The 27,469-nt window shown below is 44.8% G+C and overlaps 1 protein-coding gene across 1 annotated transcript in view; it reads right to left on the bottom strand.

Moving 5' to 3' along the window:
• LOC136849330 (long-chain fatty acid transport protein 4-like) overlaps nt 1-27,469 on the bottom strand; it is a 431,083-nt gene that overhangs the window by 362,246 nt on the left and 41,368 nt on the right. The window lies entirely within an intron of this gene.

Here is a 27,469-nt window from a genome sequence, read left to right as displayed (position 1 = left end):
GAGTGTTGTGTACTGTTTTTTGTGGTTTGAAATTCCGCCTACATTATATTTGGTCTTTGATACAACCTTGGGCAGCTGGTATTGCAGCTGCAATTGAGATTGGTGGCTGGTAGTGTGACTGAAGAGAAGGATGGAAGAGGAACTGGTGAGGTTGAGAGAGAATACGTGGTTGAGGGTGTGAGAATGAGAGATTGAGGAGTCAGTTGGAGGAGATGGGGGAATGCTAAGAAGTGCAAAAGAAGAAACGAAAGGGGAGATGAAAGAGTCAGAAGAGAGAATGGAAGACAGGATGGATAAAAAAGTTGGAGGAATGATGAAAAGTGTGGAAGAAATGGTGAAAGGTATGTTCAAGGGTGTTTTTGGAGAAGGGGCTGTTGGAGGCAGGTCCTCTGGAACGTGTGAAGGGGCAAGAGAGAAAGAAAAGGAGGAAGAAGTGAATGGAAGCATGAGTGATGAAAGAGATGGGGAAATAGGAAGTAAGAAACGAGAGAATGAGAGGCAGGGTAAGGAAAAGGGGAATGAAAAGCAAGGGAAGGAACAGAGGGAAAGTAAGGATAAGTCAGGAGAAGAAAAAGGGAAGAAGGGAGAGGGAAAGGAAACTGGTAAGAAGGGTAAGGAAGTGGGAAAGGCAGGAAAGGAGGGAGAGGGTGAAGGCAGTAGTGATAGTAAGGTGGATGGAGGTGAGTGGATAAAAGTGGATAAAAAGAGGGGAAGAAGAGTGTAATGAGTAAGATGAATGTAAGTGCAGAAGTGGACTCTTTGTATTCAGAAGAGGGGTATGAAAGGACAGTGAGTGAAAGTGAGAAAGAAGTGAGAAAGGCTATGTATGTGAGGGAGGTACCCCTGTGTGAAAGGTATAATGAGTATGGAAGTAGGGATGTGCATGATTTCTTTAGGAGTAAGGAAAGGTTTTGTCAGGATAAGTATGGGGAAAGTAAGAGAGTGTGGGCACGAGAGTTAGGAGAATATTTGACTGGGTTTTGCTTGATATGTATAGGGTTATTATGAGTGTGGGAGATGTTGAGTATGACAAGGTGAAAGCTAGACTAGTTGAGCAAACTCCCAGGCGTATGAAAGCGCAAGTGTTAAGTATAAGAGGAAGAATGAATTTGATGAGGCAAGAATGAAAGCTGGGGAAACCTTTGTCACTGTATGCTTGTAGGCTGAGACGTTGGCAAGGAAGAAGTTTGGGGATGATGGGATAGATGAATGTAAGGAGTTAGTACGGAAGTTGTTAGGACAGTGCCAGATGGAGTTAGAGAATTTGTGAACTTGAATCCTTGAAGGAGAAGAAAAGATGGACCGAATGAAAGGTTGACTTGGGAAGAAATTTTGAAATTGTAGAAGATTATGAGCTTGACAGGGTTATAAAAGAGAGCAGAAGTGTAAGTGTAAGGGCTGGGGTAGATGAGAGAGTACCAGAGTTTGGAAGCTTTAGGATGCAGTGTTGAGGGGCCCAATGAGAATGGCCGATAGTGTAATAGATAGGAGTGTAAGAGCAAGTAATGTGGAGGTGCCAGTGAGGATGAATGGTGGGTTTGTAAGGGAACAATGGGTTGATGGGTTAGGGATAGTAGTGTACAAAGGGAAGGTCGATGAGTGGAAGTCGAGCGAAGTGTTTTAGATGTGGAAAGGAAGGACATACAAAGAATGAGTGTAGGTGGGCTTTAGGAGCGTGTTTCTTCTTAGAGTGTGGGCAACCGGGACATTTGGTAAGGGAGCTGAAAGATAGGGGGTTAAATGCTACAGGTGCGGACAGGTGGGTCATATTGCTAATGGTTGTAGGGGTACCTGAGTGAATGTAATATGTGGCAACTGTGGTAAGAATGGGCATTATGCGAGAATGTGTTCAGAACCGAGAGCGAAGTGTGACGAATGTGCAATGGAAGGGCATGTATCAAGTGTATGTAGACGAAAGAGGGTGACTCAGGGAAACTGAGTGTGAAGGGGGTTCAAATGGGTGGATCCTCCAGGATGCCAAAGGTTTGTGATGCATGTACGTGAGGGGTTGTTGCATGAGGATCAGCAATTTGTTTTGATAGAGTATGGTAGTAAACGTAAGAAAGGGAAGAACGTAAGTGAACGGAGTGATCGTAAGTTGTGTGATAGGGGTGTGAATGCCAAAGTGAAAATGAGTGATAAAGCATGTAATACGGATGAATGGGATGGTATGAATAGAACGTATAGCATATGCGGGTTTGATATAACTGAGTTGACTGAACGTGTAGGGTTTAGTGAACGGTTGGAGGTGAGCGAAAGTGTAAGAGTAAGAGAGCATAGCAGTAATATACGAGTGATTGAAAGCATGAATGAATCGTTGCAAGAATTGGAAAGGTCAATGAGCGAATGGGATGGGTTAGTTGAAGAATTGGGGAGGTATTTGGGAACGAGTTAGAGGGTATAGATGAGATTGTGGATGAAATTGAGAGTGGTAATAGTGAAGAAGATAGCGTGAATCTGAGAGAGAATGGAGGAGAAGATGTGAGTTTGAATGTTGCTAGAAGAGAGAATGATTCTGAGAGAAATGATTGGCTGGGCGATCTAGAGGACCTGCTAGTGAGCATCTGTGGGGTGTTGCGTGAAGGCGAATTTGAAAGAGGTGTGAAAGGTGTTGGTTGGGAAATGCTAAAAAGGGGGAGAAATATAGAGGGATGAATAAATTTGTTTTTATTTAGCATTTCCCAACGTTTTGAGAGAGAGAGAGAGAGAGAGAGAGAGAGAGAGAGAGAGAGAGAGAGAGAGAGAGAGAGAGAGAGAGAGAGAGAGAGAGAGAGAGAGAGAGAGAGAGTGTAATTGTCGTTAGTGAGTGCTTCAGTTGTTGGAAGAGGGATGAGGTCGTTAGTTTGTTTCTCGCTGTCTGTCTGTGGAATATATGTGAAGGATTTTTCGGTTTTAGAGTGAGTCTTGAGTCAGAGCTAGTGCTGGTCTGTCGTTTGGTTTTGGACAGTTTTTTGTGTGCTTTTTGAGAGTTGTTGGTTTTCCTTGTTAGTGTACTGTTCTTGTTTGTATATAATTCTATCTCTTTTTTATGTTCCCTTGTTTTGTTTGTGTGGTTTTGGGTGCTGTGCTAGGCCACCGTGGACACAAACAATTTACTCCATCTTCCAGCAACCGAGGATCAGGGTGAGTGTTGTGTACTGTTTTTGTGGTTTGAAATTCCGCCACATCCCTTGTGGTAAGGGTCCTGTTGACTGCTCTGTTCCGCCGGAGTACACGGCAGTTGAGGGGCTTTGCTTACCTTAAATTTAAGTTACTTTTTCTGGTAGGCCCGTCTCTGACGAGGTTTTTCATTCCGCCGAGTGCTCCGGCAGTACAGTTTGAAAATACCTGTGCCTGCTTAGTTTAAGTTTCTTAGAGTGGTAGGTTCATATACTGTTCACACTTACAGACTGTTCAAACAGAGGAGCACGGATGTGTCGCCACTCTCCCAAACCCTACGGGCATGTGGTGTGTCGGACCCACGTTGGCTGCGGCGGTCCGCTTGATGACCTGATTGCCTGGCATCCGAAGGCTATGAGGTTTGCTTCGCGCTCTGTGGATGCATCTAGGACGAGTCGGTAAGCTGCTTACTTTCGTTCTTCACGTTAGTTACAGTTTGCTATGTTGTCATATCTTGTGTTCTAGCGCTTATGTATTTTACAGTATATTAGCCCTTCCTTTGATTCCCTGCTCCCTTCAGGCCGACGAGTCCTCCAAGAAGGAGGCCCAGAGTCTCTCCTCACCTGGGTGGCTGGGTTCGGGAGAACGTTCTGTCGGGAAGCCCCACGTCCTCGACAGGAAGCTGAGGGACTTCTCTAAAAGGCGCCTGGATCGCTGGCGGTCGTGACCAGCTGATGTGGCCGCACCCATCATCGAGCAGATCCGGTCATGACCCAGCCACTACAAGAGGACCCCCTTACGCCGGAGGTTTCGAGGACATCGCCGCTCTGGATTTGGACCTGAGCCCATGAATACCTGAGCAGGACCAGGAGGTAGGTAGAGAGGTAAGTGAGGCAGTGGGGGCGGCGCCCTTTTGATTCCCCTTCATCCTCTGTATCTTCTTTCCAGGGCTTCGCATAAATCTTTCTATCTTGAGGGACAGCGCCAGTCTACTGTCCCCAAGTTGAAGAAGTCGTGGAAGGCGAAGGGCTTCAAGTCCTCGTCTTTCCCCAAAGGCATCCCTTTCCCCGCCGAAGCCAAAGGTTGCTGAACCTGTGGCCTTCGGGAGCACAAACCAGGTACCTCGGGCAAAGGACAGTAAGAGGGTGGCCAGGCCCAGCCCTCCTCGCCAGCCTGCCTTTGACCCTGAGGCGTTTGCTGGGATGTTGTTAGAGAGGTTCTCTACGGAGGTAGAGGCCAAACTTTCTAAGTTGACGGAGAGGCTTCAGAGTCAGGAGACTCTTCTTGCTGATATGGCACGCCCGGTGGGGCCGGACCACACTCATCAGATCCCTGACACTGCTACCCTCCTCCTTTTTGATGTAGGGAACCCATGGCGTTTTTTGCTCTTCGTGCTATCCGGCATGAAGACACCTTGACCATTGAAGGTCTAGGTACCAGGCGTCTAGAGGAACTGGAGTTCTTCCCGGGTTGATCTTTGCCCCCCTACCCAGGCTTCGTTAGGCTGACGGAGGAAGCCTCACACTCAGACAAGGTCCCTAAGGAGACAGTGATCTTCCCTAGGGATCAGGCGCAATCTGCTCTCTTGCGCACCTTTTCCGAGAAAGGCGGGCGGAGAACACGGTTGACCCCCTTCATTGGGCAACTTCACTATGTTTTCTCTCGGGATAAGCTGCCCACTCCCTGCCTGAACAAGGTTGCTATCGCAACCGCTCAGGCTTGCTTGGATGGCAAACCCTTGCCTCAGCTTCGGGAATCAGATCCTACGCCTCTGATCTTCCCAGGGGTGACGAGTTCTGGAAAGACGCCCAACGACATTTACTGTCGGTAAATTGACGAGATTGCGCCACAAACCAGTTCAGCGAGCAGCTTCCTAAGCTTCCGGAAGCTCTCCTGAAGGCTGAGTTCGAGGCACGTGTCGGTTGAGCGGTCTTTGAACTCGCTGTGCCTGTCAGAAGCGACCACCGCCTCCTTTGCAGAGGAGCCATTGTTTCAGGTTCTGACTAAATCCCTGTTAGCAGGGTTCCAGTCGGACCTGTACGATTCATGGTGGCAAAGATGAACTGCCGTGAAGTTCATCTTCGCTGATGCCACCATTCGTCATGAGCCTAACAGACTCATGAAGAGTTCTTTCTGGGAGACAATCTTTTCCCAGAAGATGAAGTCTCCAGTGTCCTGGGCGAAGCAACCAGGGCTAACCAGAGTCTGCGCTCCCGGTGGGGTATCTCAGCCTTTAAGCCGAAGACCCCTGAGTCTAGCGGTTCCCAGAATAGGCCTGAGAAACGTTATAGAAAGCACAGGAGACCACAATACCAGACGGTTGTTCAGGCAGTTCCGGTCTCGACGGTGAACCAACCGATCCACCTCCCAAGGCTCAACCACAACAGTATGTGCTGGTTCAACCAGCCCAATCCCTTGCTTAAACATGACGTCTCCTCTCGGGGCGACAACCCTACCTATGAAGGCCGTGGGGTCTTTCACGGCCTTAATAGGAGCGCAAGGGGGTAGAGGTCGAGCCCCCTACAGAGGCAGGGCTGGATCCGTCTCCCGGGGAAAAGTGGCCATGGTAGAGGAAACAAACCTGCTTCCTCCCACTGAGACCAGTCAGGTAGGTGGACGCCTATACTGGTTCAGAGACCAGTGGTCCTTCAGTCCTTGGGCACACAGCATTGTGTCCAAAGGCCTGGGTTGAGCTGGATCAGGGACCCTCCTCCCCTGACCAGGTTTTATCAACCCTCCTCCAAAGCCCTACAGGACTTTGTGACGGAGCTTCTCAACAAGAGAGCAATAAAGAAAGTGAGCACTCAAATTTCAAGGCAGGCTGTTCGCTGTCCCCAAGAAAGATTCCGGCCAGCAAAGAGTGATTCTAGATCTCTGTGCAGTCTAAATCTCTACATACAATGCGACAAATTTCGCATGCTTATAGTTGCTCAACACGGACATTACTGTGTCTTGGAGCCGTCACCACCTCTATCGATCTTTTCAGACGCTTATTATCACGCCCCGGTTGCGCAGAACTTCTCTCCTTCCTGGGTTTCAGACTAGGGAAACAGGCCTACTCCTTCAGGGTTATGCCTTTTGGCTCAATATAGCCCCAGGATATTTCACGAAGCTGGCGGAAACAGTTGTTCAGCAGCTACGGTCCCGGGGATCTCCCTAGCAGCATACCTGGACGATTGGATAATCTGGGCCCCAATTACACAGGAGTGCCGGAAGGCTACAGCCATAGTGATCGAGTTCCTGGAGTCATTAGGCTTTCAATTGAACAGGGAGAAGTCCCGCCTGACTCTGGAGTCTCGGTTTCAGTGGCTGGGTCTCCAGTGGGACCTAACCTCGCACAGGCTATCCCTCCCGCCATGCCAAGCGGAGGGGAGATAGCCGCCGCTACCAGAAAATTTCTGAAGGGCAAAGCAGCATCCCGCCGGTCTCAAGAGAGGATTCTCGGCTCTCTTCAGTTTGCTTCAGTGACAGACCTGCTCTTGAAAGCAAGACTAAAAGACATAAACAGAGTGTGGCGTGAGGAGACGAGCCAATGTCAGGCTCAGAGACAGAGTCTCTTCAATCCCGCAAATCTTGAAGACAAGGCTTCGACCATGGTCCACAGTCAAAGGCCTTTCAAGTCTGTCCTCTTCAGTTTCCTCTCCCAGCTCTGGTAATCCACACAGACGTTTTCATTAAGTGGCTGGGGAGGGTACTCACCAAAACAAAAAGTACAAGGGACATGGTCTATAATGTTTCGACAGTTCCATATAAACACCTTGGAAGCTATGGCAGTGTTTCTAACTCTGAAGAAACTTTGCCCCGCCGGCAAGATTCACATCAGGCTGGTTGTGGCGGGATTTTAAAACACAAAAAAACAATACACAACACAGATACACCGAACATATAACCACATACAATACTCACTATGATCCTCGGTTGCTGGGAGATGGTTGAGGGTGTCCACGGTCGCCAACACAGTAGACAAAATTCACAAACAACCGGAAAACAGACTTCCAACCAAAAAAACGAGCAAAAAGAAAGAGACACATGCACAGACAACAATGACATCCAACAGAAAACACTCGACTCACGGAACATACAATAATCATGCACCATCAATGTCCGCCTTGCACAGAACTCAGCTCAAGACTCTCTCAAAACCGAAAAAAACTCCCTCGACATTTGCACAGACAGACAGCACTGTAAACAACCTAACGACCTCATCCTCTTCCAACAACGAAGCATTCACTAACGACAATTATTCTCTCTACACTCTCCCTCTCTCTCTCTCTCTCTCTCTCTCTCTCTCTCTCACACACAAAACGTTGGGAAATGCTAAATAAAACAAATTTATTCATCCCTCTATATTTCTCCCCCTTTTAGCATTTCCCAACCAACACCTTTCACACCTCTTTCAAATCGCCTTACGCAACACCCACGGATGCTCACTAGCAGGTCCTCTAGATCGCGTTCATGGGCATGCAATCATTCTCTCAGAATCATTCCCTCTTCTAGCAACATTCAAACTCACATCTTCTCCTCCATTCTCTCTCAGATTCACGCTATCTTCTTCACTATTACACACTCAATTTCATCCACAATCTCATCTATACCCTCTAACTCGTTTCCCAAATACCCCCCCAATTCTTCAACTAACCCATCCCAAGGTGCTCATTGACCTTTCCAATTCTTGCAACGATTCATTCATGCTTTCAATCAGAGTATATTACTGCTACGCTCTCTTACTCTTACACTTTCGCTCACCTCCAACCGTTCACTAACCCCTACACGTTCAGTCAACTCAATTATAACAAATAATGCATATGCTATACGTTCTATTCATACCATCCCATTCATCTGATTATTACACGCTTTATCACTCATTTTCACTTTGGCATTCACACCCTATCACACAACTTACGACCATTCAGTTTAGAACGTTCTTCCCTTTCTTACGTTTCCTACCATACTCTATCAAAACAAATTGCTTCATGCACTCGTCAGTCTTTCCAGCAAAGCCTCCTCATGCAACAACCCCTCATTACATGCATCACACGCACCGCTTGCATCCTGGAGGATCCACCCATTTAAACCCCTTCACACTCAGTTTCCTGAGTCACCCTCTTTTATCTACATACACTTGATACATGCCCTTCCATTGCACATTCGTCACACTTCGCCTCTCGGTTCTGAACACATTCTTGCATAATGCCCATTCTTACCACAGTTGCCACATATTACATTCACTGGTACCCCTACAACCATTAGCAATATGACCCACCTGTCCGCACCTGACAGCATTTAACCCCTATCTTTCGTACACTCCCTTACCAAATGTCCTGGTTGCCCACATTGAAACACGCTCCTAAAGCCCACCTACACTCATTCTTTGTATGTCCTTCCTTTCCACATCTAAAACACTTCGCTCGACTTCCACTCATCGACCTTCCCTTTGTACACTACTATCCCTAACCCGTCCAACCCGTTGTTCCTTTACAAACCCACCATTCATCCTCACTGGCACCTCCACATTACTTGCTCTTACACTCCTATCTATTACACTATCGGCCATTCTCATTGGGCCCCTCAACACTGCATCCCTAAATCTTCCAAACTCTGGTACTCTCTCATCTACCCCAGCCCTTACACTTACACGTCTGCTCTCTTTTATAACCCTGTCAAGCTCATAATCTTCTACAATTTCCAAAATTTCTCCCCAAGTCAACCTTTCATTTTGTCCATCTTTTCTTCTCCTTCCGCTTCAAGTTCACAAATTCTCTAACTCCATCTGGCACTGTCCTAACAACTTCCGTACTAACTCCTTACATTCATCTATCCCATCATCCCCAAAACTTCTTCCTTGCCAACGTCTCCAGCCTACAAGCATACAGTGACAAGGTTTCCCAGCTTTCATTCTTGCCTCATCAAATTCATTCTTCCTCTTATACTTAACACTTAGCTTTCATACGCCTCGCTTGCTCAACTAGTCTAGCTTTCACCTTGTCATACTCAACATCTCCCACACTCATAATAACCCTATACATATCAAGCAAAAACCCAGTCAAATATTCTCCTAATTCTCGTGCCCACACTCTCTTACTTTCCCCATACTTATCCTGACAAAACCTTTCATACTCCCTAAAGAAATCATGCACATCCCTACTTCCATACCCATTATACTTTTCACACCGGGTACCTCCTCACATACATAGCCTTTCTCACTTCTTTCTCACTTTCACTCTCACTTCACTACTTTCACTCTGTCCTTTCATACCCTCTTCCGAATACAAAGAGTCCACTTCTGCACTTACATTCATCTTACTCATTACACTCTTCTTCCCCCTTTTTATCCACTTTTATCCACTCACCTCCATCCACCTCACTATCACTACTGCCTTCACCCTCTCCCTTCTTTCCTGCCTTTCCCACTTCCTTACCCTTCTTACCAGTTTCCTTTCCTTCTTCCCTTTTTCTTCCCCTGACTTATCCTTACTTTCCCTCTGTTCCTTCCCTTGCTTTTCATTCCCTTTTCCTTACCCTGCCTCTCATTCCCTCGTTTCTTACTTCCTATTCCCATATCACTTTCATCACTCACGCTTCCATTCACTTTCTTCTTTTCTTTCTCTCTTGCCCTTCACACGTTCCAAAGAACCTGCCTCCAACAGCCCCTTCTCCAAAAACACCCTTTGAACATACCTTTCACCATTTCTTCCACACCTTTCATCATTCCTCCAACTTTTATCCATTCTCTCTTCGGACTCTTTCATCTCATCCCTTTCATTTCTTCTTTTGCACTTCTTAGCATTCCCCCCATCTCCTCCAACTGACTCCTCAACTCCTCATTCTCACCTCAGCCTCCCATTCTCCTCCTCCAGCCTACCCTGGAGTTCCCTAGCCACCGGAGTTCTCTCTCAGTTTCTCTATCTCACTCATCCTGACCTACTACTCACTCTACCCATCACAAACAATCCTAAAGGCTATTATACAACAGCCCCACGTTGGGCGCCAAATATTATGTGGCGGGATTTTAAAACACAAAAAACAATACACAACACAGATACACCCTAACATATAACCACATACAATACTCACTATGATCCTCGGTTGCTGGGAGATGGTTGAGGGTGTCCACGGTCGCCAACACAGTAGACAAAATTCACAAACAACCGGAAAACAGACTTCCAACCAAAAAAAACGAGCAAAAAGAAAGAGACACATGCACAGACAACAATGACATCCAACAGAAAACACGACGACTCATGGAACATACAATAATCATGCACCATCAATGTCTGCCTTGCACAGAACTCAGCTCAAGACTCTCAAAAAAACCGAAAAAAAACTCCCTCGACATTTGCACAGACAGACAGCACCGTAAACAACCTAACGACCTCATCCTCTTCCAACAATGTGAAGCACTCACTAACGACAATTACACTCTCTCTCTCTCTCTCTCACACACAAAACGTTGGGAAATGCTAAATAAAAACAAATTTATTCATCCCTCTATATGGTGTTAGATATTGCGTGGTGGTTCATTGCATAAACAGGGGCGACTCCAAATCGAGTCGCGAAATCAGGTGATATTAGCTATCTTCTCCTAATAACAAGCACGGGTGGCATCTGTCAGCCACCCACCTAGCGGGGTGCGGAACGTGGAGGCGGATTCTCTGTCCAGAACTACCCGTTGGACGGAGTGGTCTCTGGACGGGAAATTCAATTGGATCTGCCGGTTCTGGGACTCCAAGTGGATCTGTTCGCCACAGAGAGCAATCACAAGCTTCCCTGTTATGTGGCTTCCAATCTGGACCCCCATGCACGCCACGGACGCAATGACCATAGATTGGAACAATTGGGAGAGGATCTACTTGTTTCCCCAATAAACATGTTGTTGAAAGTACTGCACAAACTCAGGTCATTCAAGGGCCAACTAGCCCTGGTAGCCCCCATTGGCCGAAGAGCAACTGGTTCCTCTGCTTCTGGAGCTCAAGTTGCGGTGTCATCAGATATCCAAACCCAGACTAACCCAAGTAGTACAAACCAAGACTGTGTCAGCTTCCTTAAAAATTCAGAATGCCCTAGTTTTATGGACTTTATAAAATTTGCTGCTAAAAAGGGAGCAACATTGACCCTGTTAACACTCTGTTTCTAGAATCCGATAAGAGAGATTCTACTCTCAGGCAATATGATTCAGCAGTCAAAAAAAATTAGCATCTTTTTTGAAGGCATCTGAAGCTCAGACTATGACTACTAACCTAGCGGTTACCTTCTTTAGATCATTGTTTGAAAAAGGCCTAGCTCCGGCCACTATTACTACAGCTAAATCAGCCCTGAAGAAGGTATTTTTGTATGGTTTTAAGATTGACCTTACAGATTCATACTTTTCCTCCATCCCGTTTGAGGCCGGTAACACGCCCACATTCTGTTACCTGGTTCCTCAACGATGTTCTAAAATTAGCCTCTGATATTAATAACTCACAATGCTCTTATCTGGATCTGTTGAGGAAGACCTTGTTTCTGATTAGCTTAGCGTCAGGTGCCAGAATCTCAGAGCTATCTGCTCTCTCTAGAGGTGGTGATCACATTGATTTCCTCCCGTCGGGAGAAGTTCTCCTTTCCCCTGATCATAGGTTCCTAGCGAAAAAAGAAGACCCTCAGGACAGGTGGTCCCCCTGGAAAGTGGTGCCTCTTCCACAGGACCAGTCCTTATGCCCAGTCTTTACCCTAAAGGCTCACTTACAAAGAACTCCGCAGTGTATGTCGGGTCCTCTCTTTATCAGGGAAAAAGGTGGAACTCTTTCTTTGAATGCTATAAGACAGCAAATTCTGTATTTCATTAAACAGGCCAACCCGGATTCAGTTCCTAAGGTTCATGATATCCCAAGGGTAGCTACCTCTACTAATTATTTTCATAATATGGATTTTGCTGAACTTACCAAGTATACGGGATGGAAATCACCTCTAGTGTTTAAACGCCACTATCTAAAAATCACCAAGCTCTGAAATTTTACAGTGGCTGTGGGAGTGTCATCCCCCACCTTAATTATCCTTAACCCTTATCCTTTCCCCGCCCGCCTGCCTCATTTATTTCTCTGCCTGTTCTCCTGGATCAATCATGCCTCACTGCCTTGCTCCTCATAATTGATACTAGTATTGCCATTATTATTGTTTGTCTTGGTGATTGTGTTTTGTTATGCTGTGTATTTAGATTTAAGCCTAGAGGTACTTGTGTTATTTTATTTTATTTCAGATACCTCACATTTTTGATACTGTATAAGGTATATTTGTGTTTTCTTATGGATAGTATATATTTACCTGTCTATGACATTGTATTGTTGGGTGTTTTTGTTCCACCTGCATACTTACCTGTGATTTGATTCTCTTTGCTTTGCTGAGATATCATATTAAATCTATTTTTTCATAGCATGTGTTTTTGTTCATGATCACCTTTTTGTTTATTTTATATCTTGGCAGTCTTGGCATGATTCTCCGTTACTATTTCACCGGGTGACACAGGGACGAACTCAGAAAAGGGATTTTGACAAAGGAAAATCTATTTCTGAGGGAGGCCCTGTGTCACCCGGTGACCTCCCAGTATCTGGTTTCCCCACCTGCTTTGGCATGCCAAGCCGGAGGGTGGTGCTAGACTGGAATGAGCTCAGATGGCGCTAGGTCGCCGCTTGGGGGCGGGTGAGTGTGGGAGCTACAGCAGTATCCGCTCTTCCGAGGGATTTTGCCATTGGGATGTCTTTCGAGTGTGGTTCTGTGGTTGTGATTTCTTCACCACCCCTTATCCATACCGATGCCTTCTTGGTATAAGATTGCTTACCTCCTCTTGAAGTAATTCCCAGCATTCCTGATAAGCTTTTTCTCTGGTATATTTATTAATATGTAATATACTCAGAAATTGCAGAAGAAAGGAATTTCACGGGTTGACACAGGGCCTCCCTCAGAAATAGATTTTCTGAGTCCAGCCCTGTGTCAGCCGGTGAAATTCCATACTAACACGAATTTCTAGGTATAAATTGCTAGATATACCAGAGAAAAAGAGCTTTCAGGAATGCTGGGGTTACTAACCCCAGATCGAGCGTCTTCCCTAAGGAAGACGTTGGTATAACCAAGGGTGAGTGAAAGGATCACAACCACAGAGCTACACTCGATAGATATCCCCATGTCAAAACTCCTCGAAGAGAGCAGTGAGCCGTTACAGCCCCCATGCACAGGCGTCCGCCAGGCCGGCGACACCAGCGCCACCTACATCATTCCATTTTCTAGCACGTGATTATCATCACCAAGATTTTTGTGCTTGTGCTATTTTGGGTGTTTTCCTGCTTTTCGCCATGTCTTCTAGCAGTTTCACCATCTCTAAGTTAAGTACCATCTTATTGTGGGGTTTTTTCGATAAGTTTGGCTGCATCTGTCCATATTTCACAATTATGAGATTGTTGTTATGACGCCACGGCGTCCCCTAGCCAGCCATGCCGACCGTGAGGTTGCCCCTTCAGTCTTTTCTGTCAGGGTTGTCTCCTTGTCGTTATATTACTTATCTTTTTCCCCACTGGATCTCTTCCTGGCGGTGTTTCCTGGGCGGGGTTTTATTGGAGTTTTGTTTAATTTAATGACCCCCATAACGAGTCCCCTTATAGGGTTCCTGTCATTCCCCGCTTAGGTCTCCTCCAGGATGAGTTCCCAGGTTGGTCTTACTTATTTACTATTATTATTATTATTTTTTTTGCGTTGGTGCTATATATATATATTGTTGTTTCTTCGTGGTTTAGCGCCAGCTCTATGTCTGGCCGCTCCTCGGAGTTAGGCTACGCACCTCGCATGAGCACATTATTCTTGGAATATAATTTTTTGTATATTGTGTTTATTGTGATGGTTTTTATTTTATATTGTGTGTGGGTTTTTCTCCTTGCCTTTCATAATGTTAGGCTCGTATGGCTTCCTTGTCCTCTCGCCTCCTCATAGGTTAGGTGTGGGGCGGATCATCAGGTTGTGGGAGTTTTGTCGCTGTTTCCTCCAGTGGCCGTTTTTGGGGTGGCAGAGTGAGCCCCTTTGTTCTCCCCTTCTTTGAAGGGGTAGAGTTCATTGGGTGTGCCTCCTCTAGGCTATTTGCTTTTTTGCCCCCTCCTTTCGGTCCTGGTTGGTTCTCGCACAGAATTTCTCTCCCTGTTATTCCTTCCTCCACCCTCCCTTACTCCTTTCCGTTAGCCTAGGCCATGCCTAAGCACAGGTGTTTACCTAGGCTTTGCCTAGTCAGGAGTCGGGCGTTGAGTTCTTGGTCGCATCCCTTCCCTCAGGAGTAGGCTTGTCCTGCCAAGCTCAGATTATGTTTCTTGGCGTGGAGTGGTGTGATTGCAGTTGAGCGGGTGAATTATTTCCCTTGTCTCCTGTTTTCACTCTTCTTAGCCTACCCTCTTCCCTACCCCACCACCCTCCCTCCCCCTCATCTCAGGCCAGCTCTTGCCTTTTCTCGTGCGGGTGACGCTAGATGGCGTTTTCTCCGAGTTGGGGACTTCCTCTGGTGGAGAGATTCGTTCCCTCCCAGAACTAGTCCCCAGCAGCGCTGTGTTTGTTTTGATGTTTCGTTTGCCACTCTCCAAGATCGAGCGGGTTTCGAACATTCTTTCTTTGGTCTTGTCCACTCTCCGTCGGGTTGCTTTGGTTGGGTCGTTGGCGCCTGCTCCGGCTTATATTATACTTGGCCTTTCATGACGGGCACCTCACCCACCTTTGTTTCTCTGGCGGGGAGGTTCGAGAGAGAGAGAGTGAGAGGGAGAGAGGGATACCTCCGGTCTCCGGAGGTGATTTTCTCATTATTACCATCACTTGTATCTTATATATATTTATATTATCTAGCGGAGTGGGCTTCTCACTCCGCCACTTCACTTATTTTATGTGTTTATTGAGTCCGGTGCTCCACCCTGGGGTTCCGCCGTCTTTTTTGCTGGCAGCCCTTGTGGTGGGTCCCTGTTGTCTCAAACCTTCCGTTCCGCCGAGTATTCCGGTGACCGGGAGTATCTTGCCTTCCACTCTGTTTATTTTATGGCTTGGTGGTCTCGTCTCTGACGAGGGGTTTTTCTTCTCCACCGAACATTCCGGTGGTAAGTTGAAATCCCATGGCCTTCCAGCTTTAGGTTGCTTAGAGTGGTAGGTTCATGTACTTTTTACACTTACAGACTGTTCGCTGTGAGGAGCTGGGGTGCACCGCTTCTCTCCAGCAACCGTATGGGCATGTGGTGAGCCGACCCACGCTGGCTGTGCGGTCCGGTTGGATGACCTCATTGTTTGGCACCGACGGCTGTGAGGTTTGCTTCGCTCTTGTGCGCTGGCATCCAGGACGAGTCGGTAAGATATAGCTTTCATTTCTTACGCTCCTCATATCTGTGTAGTGCTTATATGGTTTTCGGGCTTATATTTCCGCTCAACCCTAATTGTCCGTTTTCTTACAGGCGGACGAGTCCTCCAAGAAGACTTCCTTGAGTCTCTCCGTGCCTGGGTGGCTGGGTTTGGAAGAAATGTTCCGTCGGGGAAGCCTTATGTCCTCGACGCTAAGTTGGACCTGCTTTACCTCGCGCCTGGTGGCTGCTGCGGTTCCCGAGGAGTTGGCCAACCCCATCATTCAGCAGATCCGGGATGCGACCCAGCCACCCCAAGAGGACATCCTTTATGCGGAGGTGTCGGAGGATGTCGCCGCGTTAGACTTGGACCTGGAACCGATGAACACAGAGCCGGACCAAGTGGTAGGTAGCGAGGTAAGTGAGGTTGCGGGGGCGGGCGCCCTTTTTGATTCCCCATCTTCCTCTGTATCTTCATTTTCAGGTTTTGTTAAGTCTTCCACCTTGGGTGACAGGGCTCCATCAGCTGTCCCTAAGTTGAAGCTGAAGACTTCATGGAAGGCGAAGGGCTTTAAGTCCTCGTCTTCCAGGAAAGCATCTCCTTTCCCCCCGTCGAAGGCTAAGGTCCCCGTACCTGTAGCCTCCGGGAGCAAACCTGGAACCTCCGGCAAAGGCGCAAGTAAGAGGGCATCAAAACCAAGCCCTCCTCGCCAGCCTGCCTTTGACCCGGAGGCGTTTGCAAACTCGTTCGAGAGGTTCTCGGCGGAGGTCGAGTCGAAGTTCTCCCAAATTTCTGAGAAACTTCACAGCCATGATAATATACTGGCGGGAGTGGCTCGCCCTGGCGGAGTCGAACCACAGTATGCTATCCCTGACACGGCTGATCTCCCTCCTTTCGATGTCGGGAACCCTTGGTGTTTTGCCCTTCGTGCCATTCAGCACGAGGGTACATTGACTGTTGAAGGTCTTGGCACGAGACGGTTAGAGGAACTTGAGTTCTTTCCTCCCGATCTCCTGCCCCCTTACCCAGGCTTCGTTAGGCTGACGGAGGAAGCCTGGGTACATTCTCAGACAAGGTCCCTAGAGAGACAGTGATCTTCCCTAGGGACCAAGCTCAGTCGGCTCTCCTGCGCACTCTTACGGAGTGGCAGGCAGACAACACAAAGCTTACACCTTTCAAGGGCAACTACACCATGTTCGCCCTGGGTGATAAGTTGCCAACTCCATGCCTAAACAAAGTGGCTCTGGCTACGGCTCGAGCATGCTTTGACGGCAACCCCTTGCCTCAATTAAGGGAGACAGACTCCACATCCCTGGTATTCCCAGGGGGTGAGGAGTTCTGGAGAGACGCCGTCCACCTTTACTGTGGGAAAGCTGGACGCTACTGTGCAGGCCTACCCAGTTCAGCTTAACAGCTTCCTAAGCTCCCAGAAGCCTTGCTGAAGACAGAATTTGAGGCCCGGACTAGGCTAGCCCGGTCCTTGAACTCCGTCTGCCTCACAGAAGCGACTGCCGTCTCCTGTGCAGATGAGCCCTTCTTTCAGGTTCTGGCTAAATCCCTGTTAGCAGGGTTTCAGACAGACCTTTTTGACTTTATGATGGCTAAGCTAGAATGCAGGAAATTCATCTTTGCTGAAGCCACCATACGTCATGAGCCTAACAAGCTCATGAAGAGCTCTATCTGGGGCCCTAACCTCTTCCCAGAGAAAGAGGTAGCCAGTGTGCTGAGGGAGGCTACTAGAGCCAACCAGAGTCTTCGCTCTCACTGGGGTATCTCAGCTTACAAGCTTAAGACCACAGAATCTGGCGGCCCCCAGACTAAAGAGTGGTAAGCGGTTCAGAGACACAAGAGGCCCATCATCAGACGGTAGTTCAAGCTGTCCCGGTCTCAGCAGTCGCGCAGCCCTCCACCTCTAAAGCTCATCCCCAACAATACGTGCTGGTCCAACCAGCCCATTCCCTTGCTGCACCCTCGTACGTTGCCTCACCGGCGTACAATCCTACCTATGAAGGCCGTGGGTTCTTTCACGGCCTTAATAGAGTGCAAGGGGGAAGAGGTTGGACCCCTTACAGAGGCAAGTCCAACATCGCCCCAAGAGGTAAACCTGGACGTGGTAGAGGAAACAAACCCTCTTCCTCCCACTGAGAACAGTCAGGTAGGTGGTCGCCTTTACTGGTTCAGAGACCAGTGGTCCTTCAGCCCTTGGGCACACAGCATTGTGTCCAAAGGTCTAGGTTGGAGCTGGACCAAGGACCCCCCTCCTCTGATCAGGTTTTACCAGCCACCCTCAAGAGTCCTACAGGACTATGTGGCGGAACTGCTCAACAAGCGAGCAATAAAGAAAGTAAGGCACCTCAAATTTCAAGGCAGGTTGTTCACTGTTCCCAAGAAAGACTTCGATCAGCAAAGAGTGATTCTGGATCTGTCGCGTCTAAATCATTACATAAAATGCGACAAATTTCGCATGCTTACGGTAGCACAGGTACGGACTCTACTTCCGCGTGGAGCCGTCACCACCTCTATCGATCTTTCAGATGCTTACTATCACGTCCTGGTTGCGCGGAGCTTCTCTCCATTCCTGGGTTTCAGACTCGGGAATCAAGCCTACTCCTTCAGGGTCATGCCTTTCGGTCTAAATATTGCACCCAGGATATTTACAAAACTGGCGGACACGGTAGTTCAGCAACTCCGGTCCCGAGGATATCCCTAGCAGCGCACCTAGACAATTGGATAATTTGGGCACCAACAGTTCTAGAATGCCGGAAGGCCACGGCCACGGTCATCAACTTCCTGGAGTCGTTAGGTTTTCAACTGAACAGAGAGAAGTCCCGCCTGACTCCGGAGTCCCGGTTTCAGTGACTGGGTCTTCAGTGGGATCTGTCCTCTCACACGTTATCCCTCCCGCCTCCCAAGCGGAAGGAGATAGCCTCCTTACCAGGAAATTCCTGAGAGACAAAGCAGCATCCCGCCGGGCCCAAGAAAGAATCCTCGGTTCCTTCAGTTTGCCTCAGTGACGGACCTGCTCTTAAAAGCAAAACTAAAAGACATAAACAGAGTGTGGCAGAGTCGAGCCAATGTCAGGCTCAGAGACAAGGTCTCCTCCATCCCCGGATTTTAAAGGCGAGACTGCGGCCTTGGTCCACAGTCAGCGGCCTGTCCAAGACAGTTCCGCTTCAGTTCCCACCTCCGGTGCTGGTAGTTCACACGGACGCCTCATTAGCGGCTGGGGAGGGTATTCGCCAAAACAAAAGTACAAGGAACGTGGTCCACAATGTTTCAACGGTTCCATATAAACACCTTGGAAGCTATGGCGGTATTTCTAACCTTAAAGAAAATCCGCCCCCCCCAGCCGGATTCATATCAGACTGGTGTTGGACAGCGCCGTGGTAGTTCATTGCATCAACAGGGGCGGCTCCAAATCAGGTCGAGTGAACCAGGTTATGGTAGCTATTTTCTCCCTGGCGAACAAGCACAGCTGGCATCTGTCAGCCACCCACCTAGCGGGGTGCGGAACGTGGTGGCAGATTCCCTGTCCAGGACCACTCCGTTGGAGACGGAGTGGTCTCTGGACGGAGAGTCTTTCAATTGGATTTGCCAGGTTCCGGGTCTCCAAGTGGATCTGTTCGCAACAGAGAGCAACTTCAAGTTTCCCTGTTATGTGGCCCCGAACCTGGATCCTCAGGCGTATGCCACGGACGCAATGACCATAGACTGGAACAATTGGGAGAAGATTTATCTGTTTCCCCAATAAATTTGCTGTTGAAAGTACTGCACAAACTCAGGTCATTCAAAGGTCAACTAGCCCTGGTAGCCCCCTACTGGCCGAAGAGCAATTGGTTCCCTCTTCTTCAGGAACTCGGGTTGCGGAGTCTTGATTCCCAATCCCAAACTGACCCAAACAGTACAAACCAAGACTGTGTCAGCTTCCTCAAAAATTCAGAATGCCCTAGTTTTATGGACTTTATAAAGTTCGCAGCTCAAAGGGGAGCAAACATTGACCCCATTAACACTCTGTTTTTAGAATCAGACAAGAGAGATTCTACTCTCAGACAATATGACTCAGCAGTCAAGAAATTGGCCTCTTTTTGAAGACATCTGAAGCCCAAAACCATGACTACTAACCTAGCAGTTACCTTCTTTAGATCATTGTTTGAAAAAGGCCTTGCCCCGGCCACTATTACCACAGCTAAGTCAGCCCTGAAGAAGGTATTCTTATATGGTTTTAAAATTGACCTTACAGATTCTTACTTTTCATCTATTCCTAGAGCATGCGCTCTTCTGAGACCCGTATCATGCCCACATTCTGTTACGTGGTTCCTCAATGATGTGCTTAAGTTAGCATCTGAGATTGACAACTCTCAATGCACTTATTTGGATCTGTTAAGGAAAACTTTATTTCTGATTAGCTTGGCTTCAGGTGCCAGAATTTCAGAGCTGTCGGCTCTCTCTAGAGGTGATGATTTTGTTAGTTTCCTCCCGTCCGGAGAAGCCCTCCTTTCTCCTGATCATAGATTTTTAGCTAAAAATGAGGACCCTCAAGACAGGTGGTCTCCTTGGAAGGTGGTGCCCCTTCCACAGGACCAGTCCTTATGCCCAGTCTATACCTTAAAGTCTTACCTTTTAAGAACTCCACAGTGTAAGTCGGGTCCTCTTTTTATCAGAGAGAAAGGTGGAACTCTTTCATTAAATGCAATAAGGCAACAAATTCTGTATTTCATTAAACAAGCTAACCTGGATTCAGTCCCTAAGGTTCATGATATTTGTGCAGTAGCTACTTCCACTAATTATTTTCATAATATGGATTTTTCAGAACTTACCAAATATACGGGTTGAAATCACCTCTAGTGTTTAAACGCCATTATTTAAAATCACTCGAAGCCCTGAAATTTTCTATAGTGGCTGTGGGGGGTGTCATTCCCCCACCTTAATTATCCATTATCCTTTATCCTTCCCCCTCCCCCCCGGCCCCCTGCCTCATTTACTTCTCTGCCTGCCCTTCTGGATGATCATGCCTCACTGCCTTGCTCCTCATATTGATATTATTATTGTCTTTTTATTATCTTTTGGGGACTGTATTTTGACATGCTGTAATTTTGGATTGTCTTAGGGGTACTGGGCTGTTTTTATTTTGCTCCATGTACCCCATAAATTTTCTCGTGTTGTAGATGTCTCTCTTATGTTTAGTTATAAGTTCATATTTACTCCTTATAACCTTAAGTATTTTTGAAAGTATTTTGCCTTATAATCTTAAGTATTTTTGAATGTATTTTGCCTGCCATATTGTTTGGTGTATTGACTTTGTATTCTACTTTTAAGGTCGTATTACTGTATTTTCATGTTAATATTCATTTTTTCATGTGAGAGATATCCTCATTAAATCCATTTCCATAGCTTGTGTTTTTCTTCAGATCACCTTTTGTTTCCTTGTAGTTTGCAGTCTTGGCATGATTCTCTATCACTATTTCACCGGCTGACACGGGCTGGACTCAGAAAAGGGATTTTGACAAAGGAAAATCTATTTCTGAGGAAGGCCCCATGTCACCCGGTGACCCTCCCAGAAGTGGCTTCCGCTCCCCCCCTACTTGCACATGCCAAGCCTGGGGGTGGTGCTAGTCTGGAATGATGTAGGTGGCGCTGGTGTCGCCGGCCTGGCGGACGCCTGTGCGTGGGGGCTGTAACGGCTCACCGCTCTCTTCGAGGAGTTTTGACATGGGGATATCTATCGAGTGTAGCTCTGTGGTTGTGATCCTTTCACTCACCCTTGGTTATACCGACGTCTTCCTTAGGGAAGACGCTCGATCTGGGGGTAGTAACCCCAGCATTCCTGAAAGCTCTTTTTCTCTGGTATATCTAGCAATTTATACCTAGAAATTCGTGTTAGTATGGAATTTCACCGGGTGACACGGGGCCTTCCTCAGAAATAGATTTTTCCTTTGTCAAAATCCCTTTTTCCTTTGTCAAAATCCATTTTTCCTTTGTCAAAATCCCTTTTTCCTTTGTCAAAATCCCTTTATTACGACTGAGTACTCTAAAGGTAACAGTGATCCCTTAGGAAAAACTTATTTATCAATCACTTGAAAAATCAAACTAAGTTCATCAGAATATGTGTGAGGTATCAAAATTTAAACTAGAAATCTTTTAGAGTAAAAGGGCATCACTCCATCAAAAAACTCTGTTTCCCTGGTCTTAATTCACTTTAGCAAAACTAAAAGAACAAAACATGTTTATCACTTTGCCTTATGCACACACAATCAATCCTATTCACTGGTGATCAATAAATGAAACACTTTTTTTCTAAAAATGTTAAATACAAAAATTTATTTTCAAATTCAAAGTTTATAATTAGAATTCACAATTAATTAGAATTCACAATCTGAAAAATTTATTATTACTTGAAAATAACACAACACTTAATTAATTCTTGAATTAAGTTATGAAACAAAACTAATTCACAAAAACTTTATCAAGAATTTAAATTAATCAAGCAAAATTTAAACTATCAAGGATTACTCAAGATTTAAAAAGAAAATCTTAACACATGAGATATCAAAATCAAATATGCAATGTTAAATTACATATGCAATGTTAAATTACCAAGAAATATTTAAAATGCTATGTAAATAAATGTTACATCACAAACACAAAAAATGTGAAAATATAAAGAGATTGTAAATAGAAAAACACACCAAAATACACATAAGATTTACCAATAATGATTTCACTTGTTCAAAATTTCCTAACTTATCATACCATGGTATTAATAAGTAAAATTCACGTTACCTTACACAACTTGTGAAAACCTCTGTAAATCACTTGCTGCAGCTGCGTTACACAATACACACTTTTTTACCAGGCGCCGTTACGAACTAAATAACTTTGCTAAATTCAGATCTCAAAAGTTAATGTTAATATGTGACCACAAAACTACGTTAAAACATCTCTTTCTAAGAACAAGAGAGAGAGAGAGGGTACCAATTCAACTGGTCTCAGATATCAGAATGAAATAGATTTTAGGATTCCAGTAACACGTGAAACAATTACATGATGTCATTAAAGCATTTTGGGTGCGAGATACAAAAGTTCTAGAAGCAGGGAAGTGACGTCATTAAAGCGTTTTGGGTGCGAGATACAATGGAGAGAAGCTTCTAGAAGGAAAGTTACGTCATCCCAGCAAAACATTTTGAATGCAATCTTACAAAACATGACATAATTGATCAGGACACGTATTCTTTCTCTCCAAGTGGCATACATGCAACAACGTGAAATCACTTGTCTCGAGCCCGTATGGGACGAATCGGCGTTTGTTTTCGCAACCTGTCATCACTAACCCAAAACAAAGCGCTCGCTCTTATCTGAACTGATGACAATTGAAATGAAACAAGCCCTTCCTGGACACACACACACACACACACACACACACACACACGTGTTCAAATACTACGCTTTTACCAAGAAAGATATTCGTTCTAAATTATGTTACTATTAAAATTATAATAACAATTCTAAATTATGCTATCAAGTTAATTAATCATTAGTTCTTTTGAGATCTGATGCCAAACTAAATATGATACTTCAACAACCACTATCATTACACCATAACACATGAAAAAGTAAATATGTCAAAATTATCGGAGGATATATGTATTACAAGGCAACATCATGAAAATATATATATATATATATATATATATATATATATATATATATATATATATATATATATATATATATATATATATATATATATATATTTCTGGGTTTTCCGACCTGTGTCACCCGGTGAAATAACCTTTCAGCACTTATTTCTAGGTAAAGCTATTGCTAAATATACCAGAGAAAAGCTAAAAAGCTAATTGCCAGAGTAAACATTACTACAAACCCCGCACCACTCGCGGACTGTAAACAAGCTCCATGAAATGGAGTCTGTGTATGAAAGAGGTGAGATTGTCACAATCACAGGCCTCCGCCATCACTGTAAACATTCCCAATGTCAAAAAGTCCCATGTTCTGGAAGCTATGGCAGTCTTTCTAACCCTGAAGAAACTGCGTGATTCATATAAGACAGTAAAACCCCGTTTAAACAGGGAGGTTCAAGGAAGTCGGATCTCCAGGACTGTAAACAAACAATCTGTCTGCTACCCACCTTGCAAGGTAATGTCATCACCCACATTCCACTTTTATGCATGCATCCGCTGTTGTTGTTCTGATCAGAAGACAAAATATCTCTGATCACAGATGCAATGTCCATAGATTGGAACAATTCTGAAAGTCCTTCCAAGCTCAGGACATTCAAGGTCAGATTTAGCTCCAAAAAGAGCAACTGGTTTCAGAGCTGAAGCTTTGGTGTTTGCAAATCCCAACGAAACTGACGCAAATAGTATAAACTCAGACTGTGTCAGCTTCCTCAAGAATTCAGAATGCCCTGGCTTTGTGGATTTCATGAAGTCTGCAGCTCAGAAGGATGCTAATATTGATCCTATTAACACTTTGTTCCTAGAATCAGATAAAAGGGAATCCACTCTTAGACAATATGACTCAGCAGTTAGGAAATTAGCACTCTTCTTAAAAGAATCTGAAGCTACTGTAATGACCACTAATTTAGCTATTTCATTTTTTAGGTCATTATTTGAGAAAGGTCTAGCCTCAAGTACCATTACTACAGCAAAATCAGCTTTGAAAAAGATATTTTTACACGGGTTTAAGATTAACTTAACAGACTCTTATTTTTCGTCTATCCCTAAAGCCTGTGCTCGTTTAAGGCCAGTAACCTGCCCAAATTCGGTTTCCTGGTTCTTAAATGATGTTCTTAAGTTAGCCTCAGAAATAGATAATCATAATTGCTCTTTCACTAACTTATTGAGGAAGACCTTATTTTTGATTAGTTTAGCTTCAGGTGCTAGAATTTCTGAACTGTCTGCCCTGTCTAGAGAACCCAATCATATTGATTTCCTTCCATCAGGTGAAGTGTTGCTAGCTCCTCACCCTAAGTTCCTAGCTAAAAATGAAGATCCTCGAGATAGGTGGTCTCCCTGGAAGGTCATCCCCCTCCCACAGGACCTGTCTTTATGCCCAGTCTTTACCTTGAAAGCCTATTTTGACAGGACCTCACACATAACTTCCGGGCCTCTGTTTGTAAGGGAAGGGGAGGAACTATCTCTTTGAAAGCCATTAGGCAACAGATCCTGTATTTCATTAAACATGCAAACCCAGATTCAGTCCCAAAAGTCCATGACATTAGAGCAGTGGCCACCTCCACTAACTATTTCCATTATATGAATTTCGAGGATCTTTCAAAATACACGGGGTGGAAGTCTCCCGTAGTTTTTAAACGCCACTACCTGAAATCACTAGAAGCTCTGAAATTCACTACAGTGGCGGCAGGGAACATCGTTCCCCCCCAGTTTAAATTTTCTTAGTACTCAGTCACTCTCCTCCCTCCTACCTGCCTCATTTATTCCCCTTCGGTCATCTCCAGGTCAGGCATGCTTCACAGCCTATCTCCTGACCATGTCATAGTTTTGTCCTGTCTATTTGTTTAATTTAATTGTTACATGTATTTTCTTGTGGGACATAGTTTCCCCACCTTAGTTTTAAGTATAATGTTTAGTACCTAATTTTCACTTTTATGTACTCATTAATCTAAGGATGACTTTATATTCATGTACCCTTTAATATTGTATTAAATCTAAGTATATTTATTATATCATTATTATATCTTAATACCACATCTTGCTACTGGGATAATTAAAACTCTTGTGGAAATTTAGTTTTATTACTTTCCTCTACAAGTCTCCCTTTTGTTTCAGGATGGTATTTTGATTTCTCTGTTATTATTTCACCGGGTGACACAGGTCGGAAAACCCAGAAAAGGATTTTGACAAAGGAAAAATCTATTTCTGGGAGAGACCTGTGTCACCCGGGTGACCTCCCATGATTCCTTCTTTTCCCCCCCTGGTAAAATACCATTCCAGGATGGGGTGCTAATGTGGAATGTGGGTGTCGCCGGCTTGTTTACAGTCCGCGAGTGGTGCGGGGGTTTGTAACGGCACCTCGCTCGGTGGGACTTTTGACATTGGGAATGTTTACAGGGCGGAGGCCTGTGATTGTGACAATCTCACCCTTTCTCATACACGACTCCATTTCATGGAGCTCGCACCGGGGTAGTAACTCCGCTTAGCTTTTAGCTTTTCTCTGGTATATTTAGCAATAGGTTTACCTAGAAATAAGTGCTGAAAGGTTATTTCACCGGGTGACACAGGTCTCTCCCAGAAATAGATTTTTCCTTTGTCAAAATCCTTTATATATATATATATATATATATATATATATATATATATGTGTGTGTGTGTGTGTGTGTGTGTGTGTGTGTGTGTACAGTTGACCACCCTATTCATGGGATTCACGTACCACAATCACCTGTGAATACCGAAAATCTGCGATATGTTGGACACCCCCCAACTCTAAAAATGCTTATAACTGCCTATTTCTCACCTCCTTATAGCTACGCAGATCAGGAATGATAAGTATTGAAATGATATTAAAGTGGTATTAAAACAATATTACCATGATATTACAATGATATCAAAGTAATATTAAAAATTAAAATAATATTAATGTGTTTTAGGATGATAGTTTAAGGCATATTTGGCATTTGAATGATTAAAACAGGCAGTCATAAGCATTTTTAGAGGGTGGTCTTTGGTGTTTGAACTATTAAATAGGCAATTACGAACGTTTTTAAAGGGGGAGTTCCAACATATCGTGGATTTTCGGTACTCACAGGTGATCGTGGCACCTACCCCCATGAACAGGGGGGATCAACTGTGTGCATGTGTGTATATATATATAATTATATATATACAATATATACATATATATATATATATATATATATATATATATATATATATATATATATATATATATATATATATATATATATATATATATATATATATATATATATATATATATATATATATATATATATATATATATATATATATATATATACATATATACTGTATACATATGAATGTCTTTTACTGTAATACTACAGTATAATATGAAGATAAAAAGGCCCATAAAACACTATTTGAACATTGCAACCATATATTTCAAAGGCACTTCCTTGTGCCCATGTTCACTGGAAAAATACGGACAGATGAAATGTTACAAGGGTATATATACAAAGCATATATAGGTGTGGCATTAAGTCTCCGATGGTATGAAGGTGACTGTTTCCTGAGGAGGAGGAGAATAAACTGTTCCTCAGTGGTTTTCGGCCCATTAACTCCCGTTTGCCGACGATTCTGGTGGTCGTGTGCCCTGGAACACCTTCTTCAGAAGCGGTCTGAGGATTAAAGCGTCGATGTCGTCCGATTTCCAATGTCCTCCTGACAAGTTCATATTGTTGGTTTGATTGGTGATAGCAGATTCCAGCATCTTTCTTTTGTATGGACAGCTACTTTTAAAAACCAGCTCACCCCCACTCCAGTTTACGATATGGCCTATATTTCTGATATGTAGGAAAATCCCCAAACTCTCCGAAGCGTAACGTACTGATCTTTTGTGCTCTGTTATTCTTTGCAAAAGCGATCTACCTGTCTCCCAGACGTAAATGTCATTACAATTGCTACACGGTATCTTGTAAACTCCGGCTTCTTCACCTTTGTTATTTAAGTATACGTTAATGAGCGAGCTCCCGATGGATTTGGAATAATGGAAAATGAAGGAATTGTTATATCTGAGTTGTTCGGTGGCTTTTTGGATGTTTATGTTGTACGGAAGCTTTATTTTGTTGTTAAAATCTATTTGTCTGTTGTGAGTGGGACCTCTATAGTATATTTTATTTGCTTTGTTAATAGCCCTCTCGATAATGTGTGGTGGATAGAGCAGTTGCGTTAGGTGTTGGCGGATTGTGTTGAATTCTTTATCTAGGTACCCATTTGAACATATCCTAAGTCCTCTGAGGAATAAGTTGCACCCTACCATGATCTTTACGGAGACATCATGGTAGCTTAAAAATGAATGTAGGAAACAGAAG

The sequence above is a fragment of the Macrobrachium rosenbergii genome, chromosome 20 (genome assembly GCF_040412425.1).
Source record: "Macrobrachium rosenbergii isolate ZJJX-2024 chromosome 20, ASM4041242v1, whole genome shotgun sequence".
Classification (NCBI taxonomy): Eukaryota; Metazoa; Arthropoda; class Malacostraca; order Decapoda; family Palaemonidae; genus Macrobrachium; species Macrobrachium rosenbergii.
This window is presented reverse-complemented; position numbering and strand designations above follow the sequence as displayed.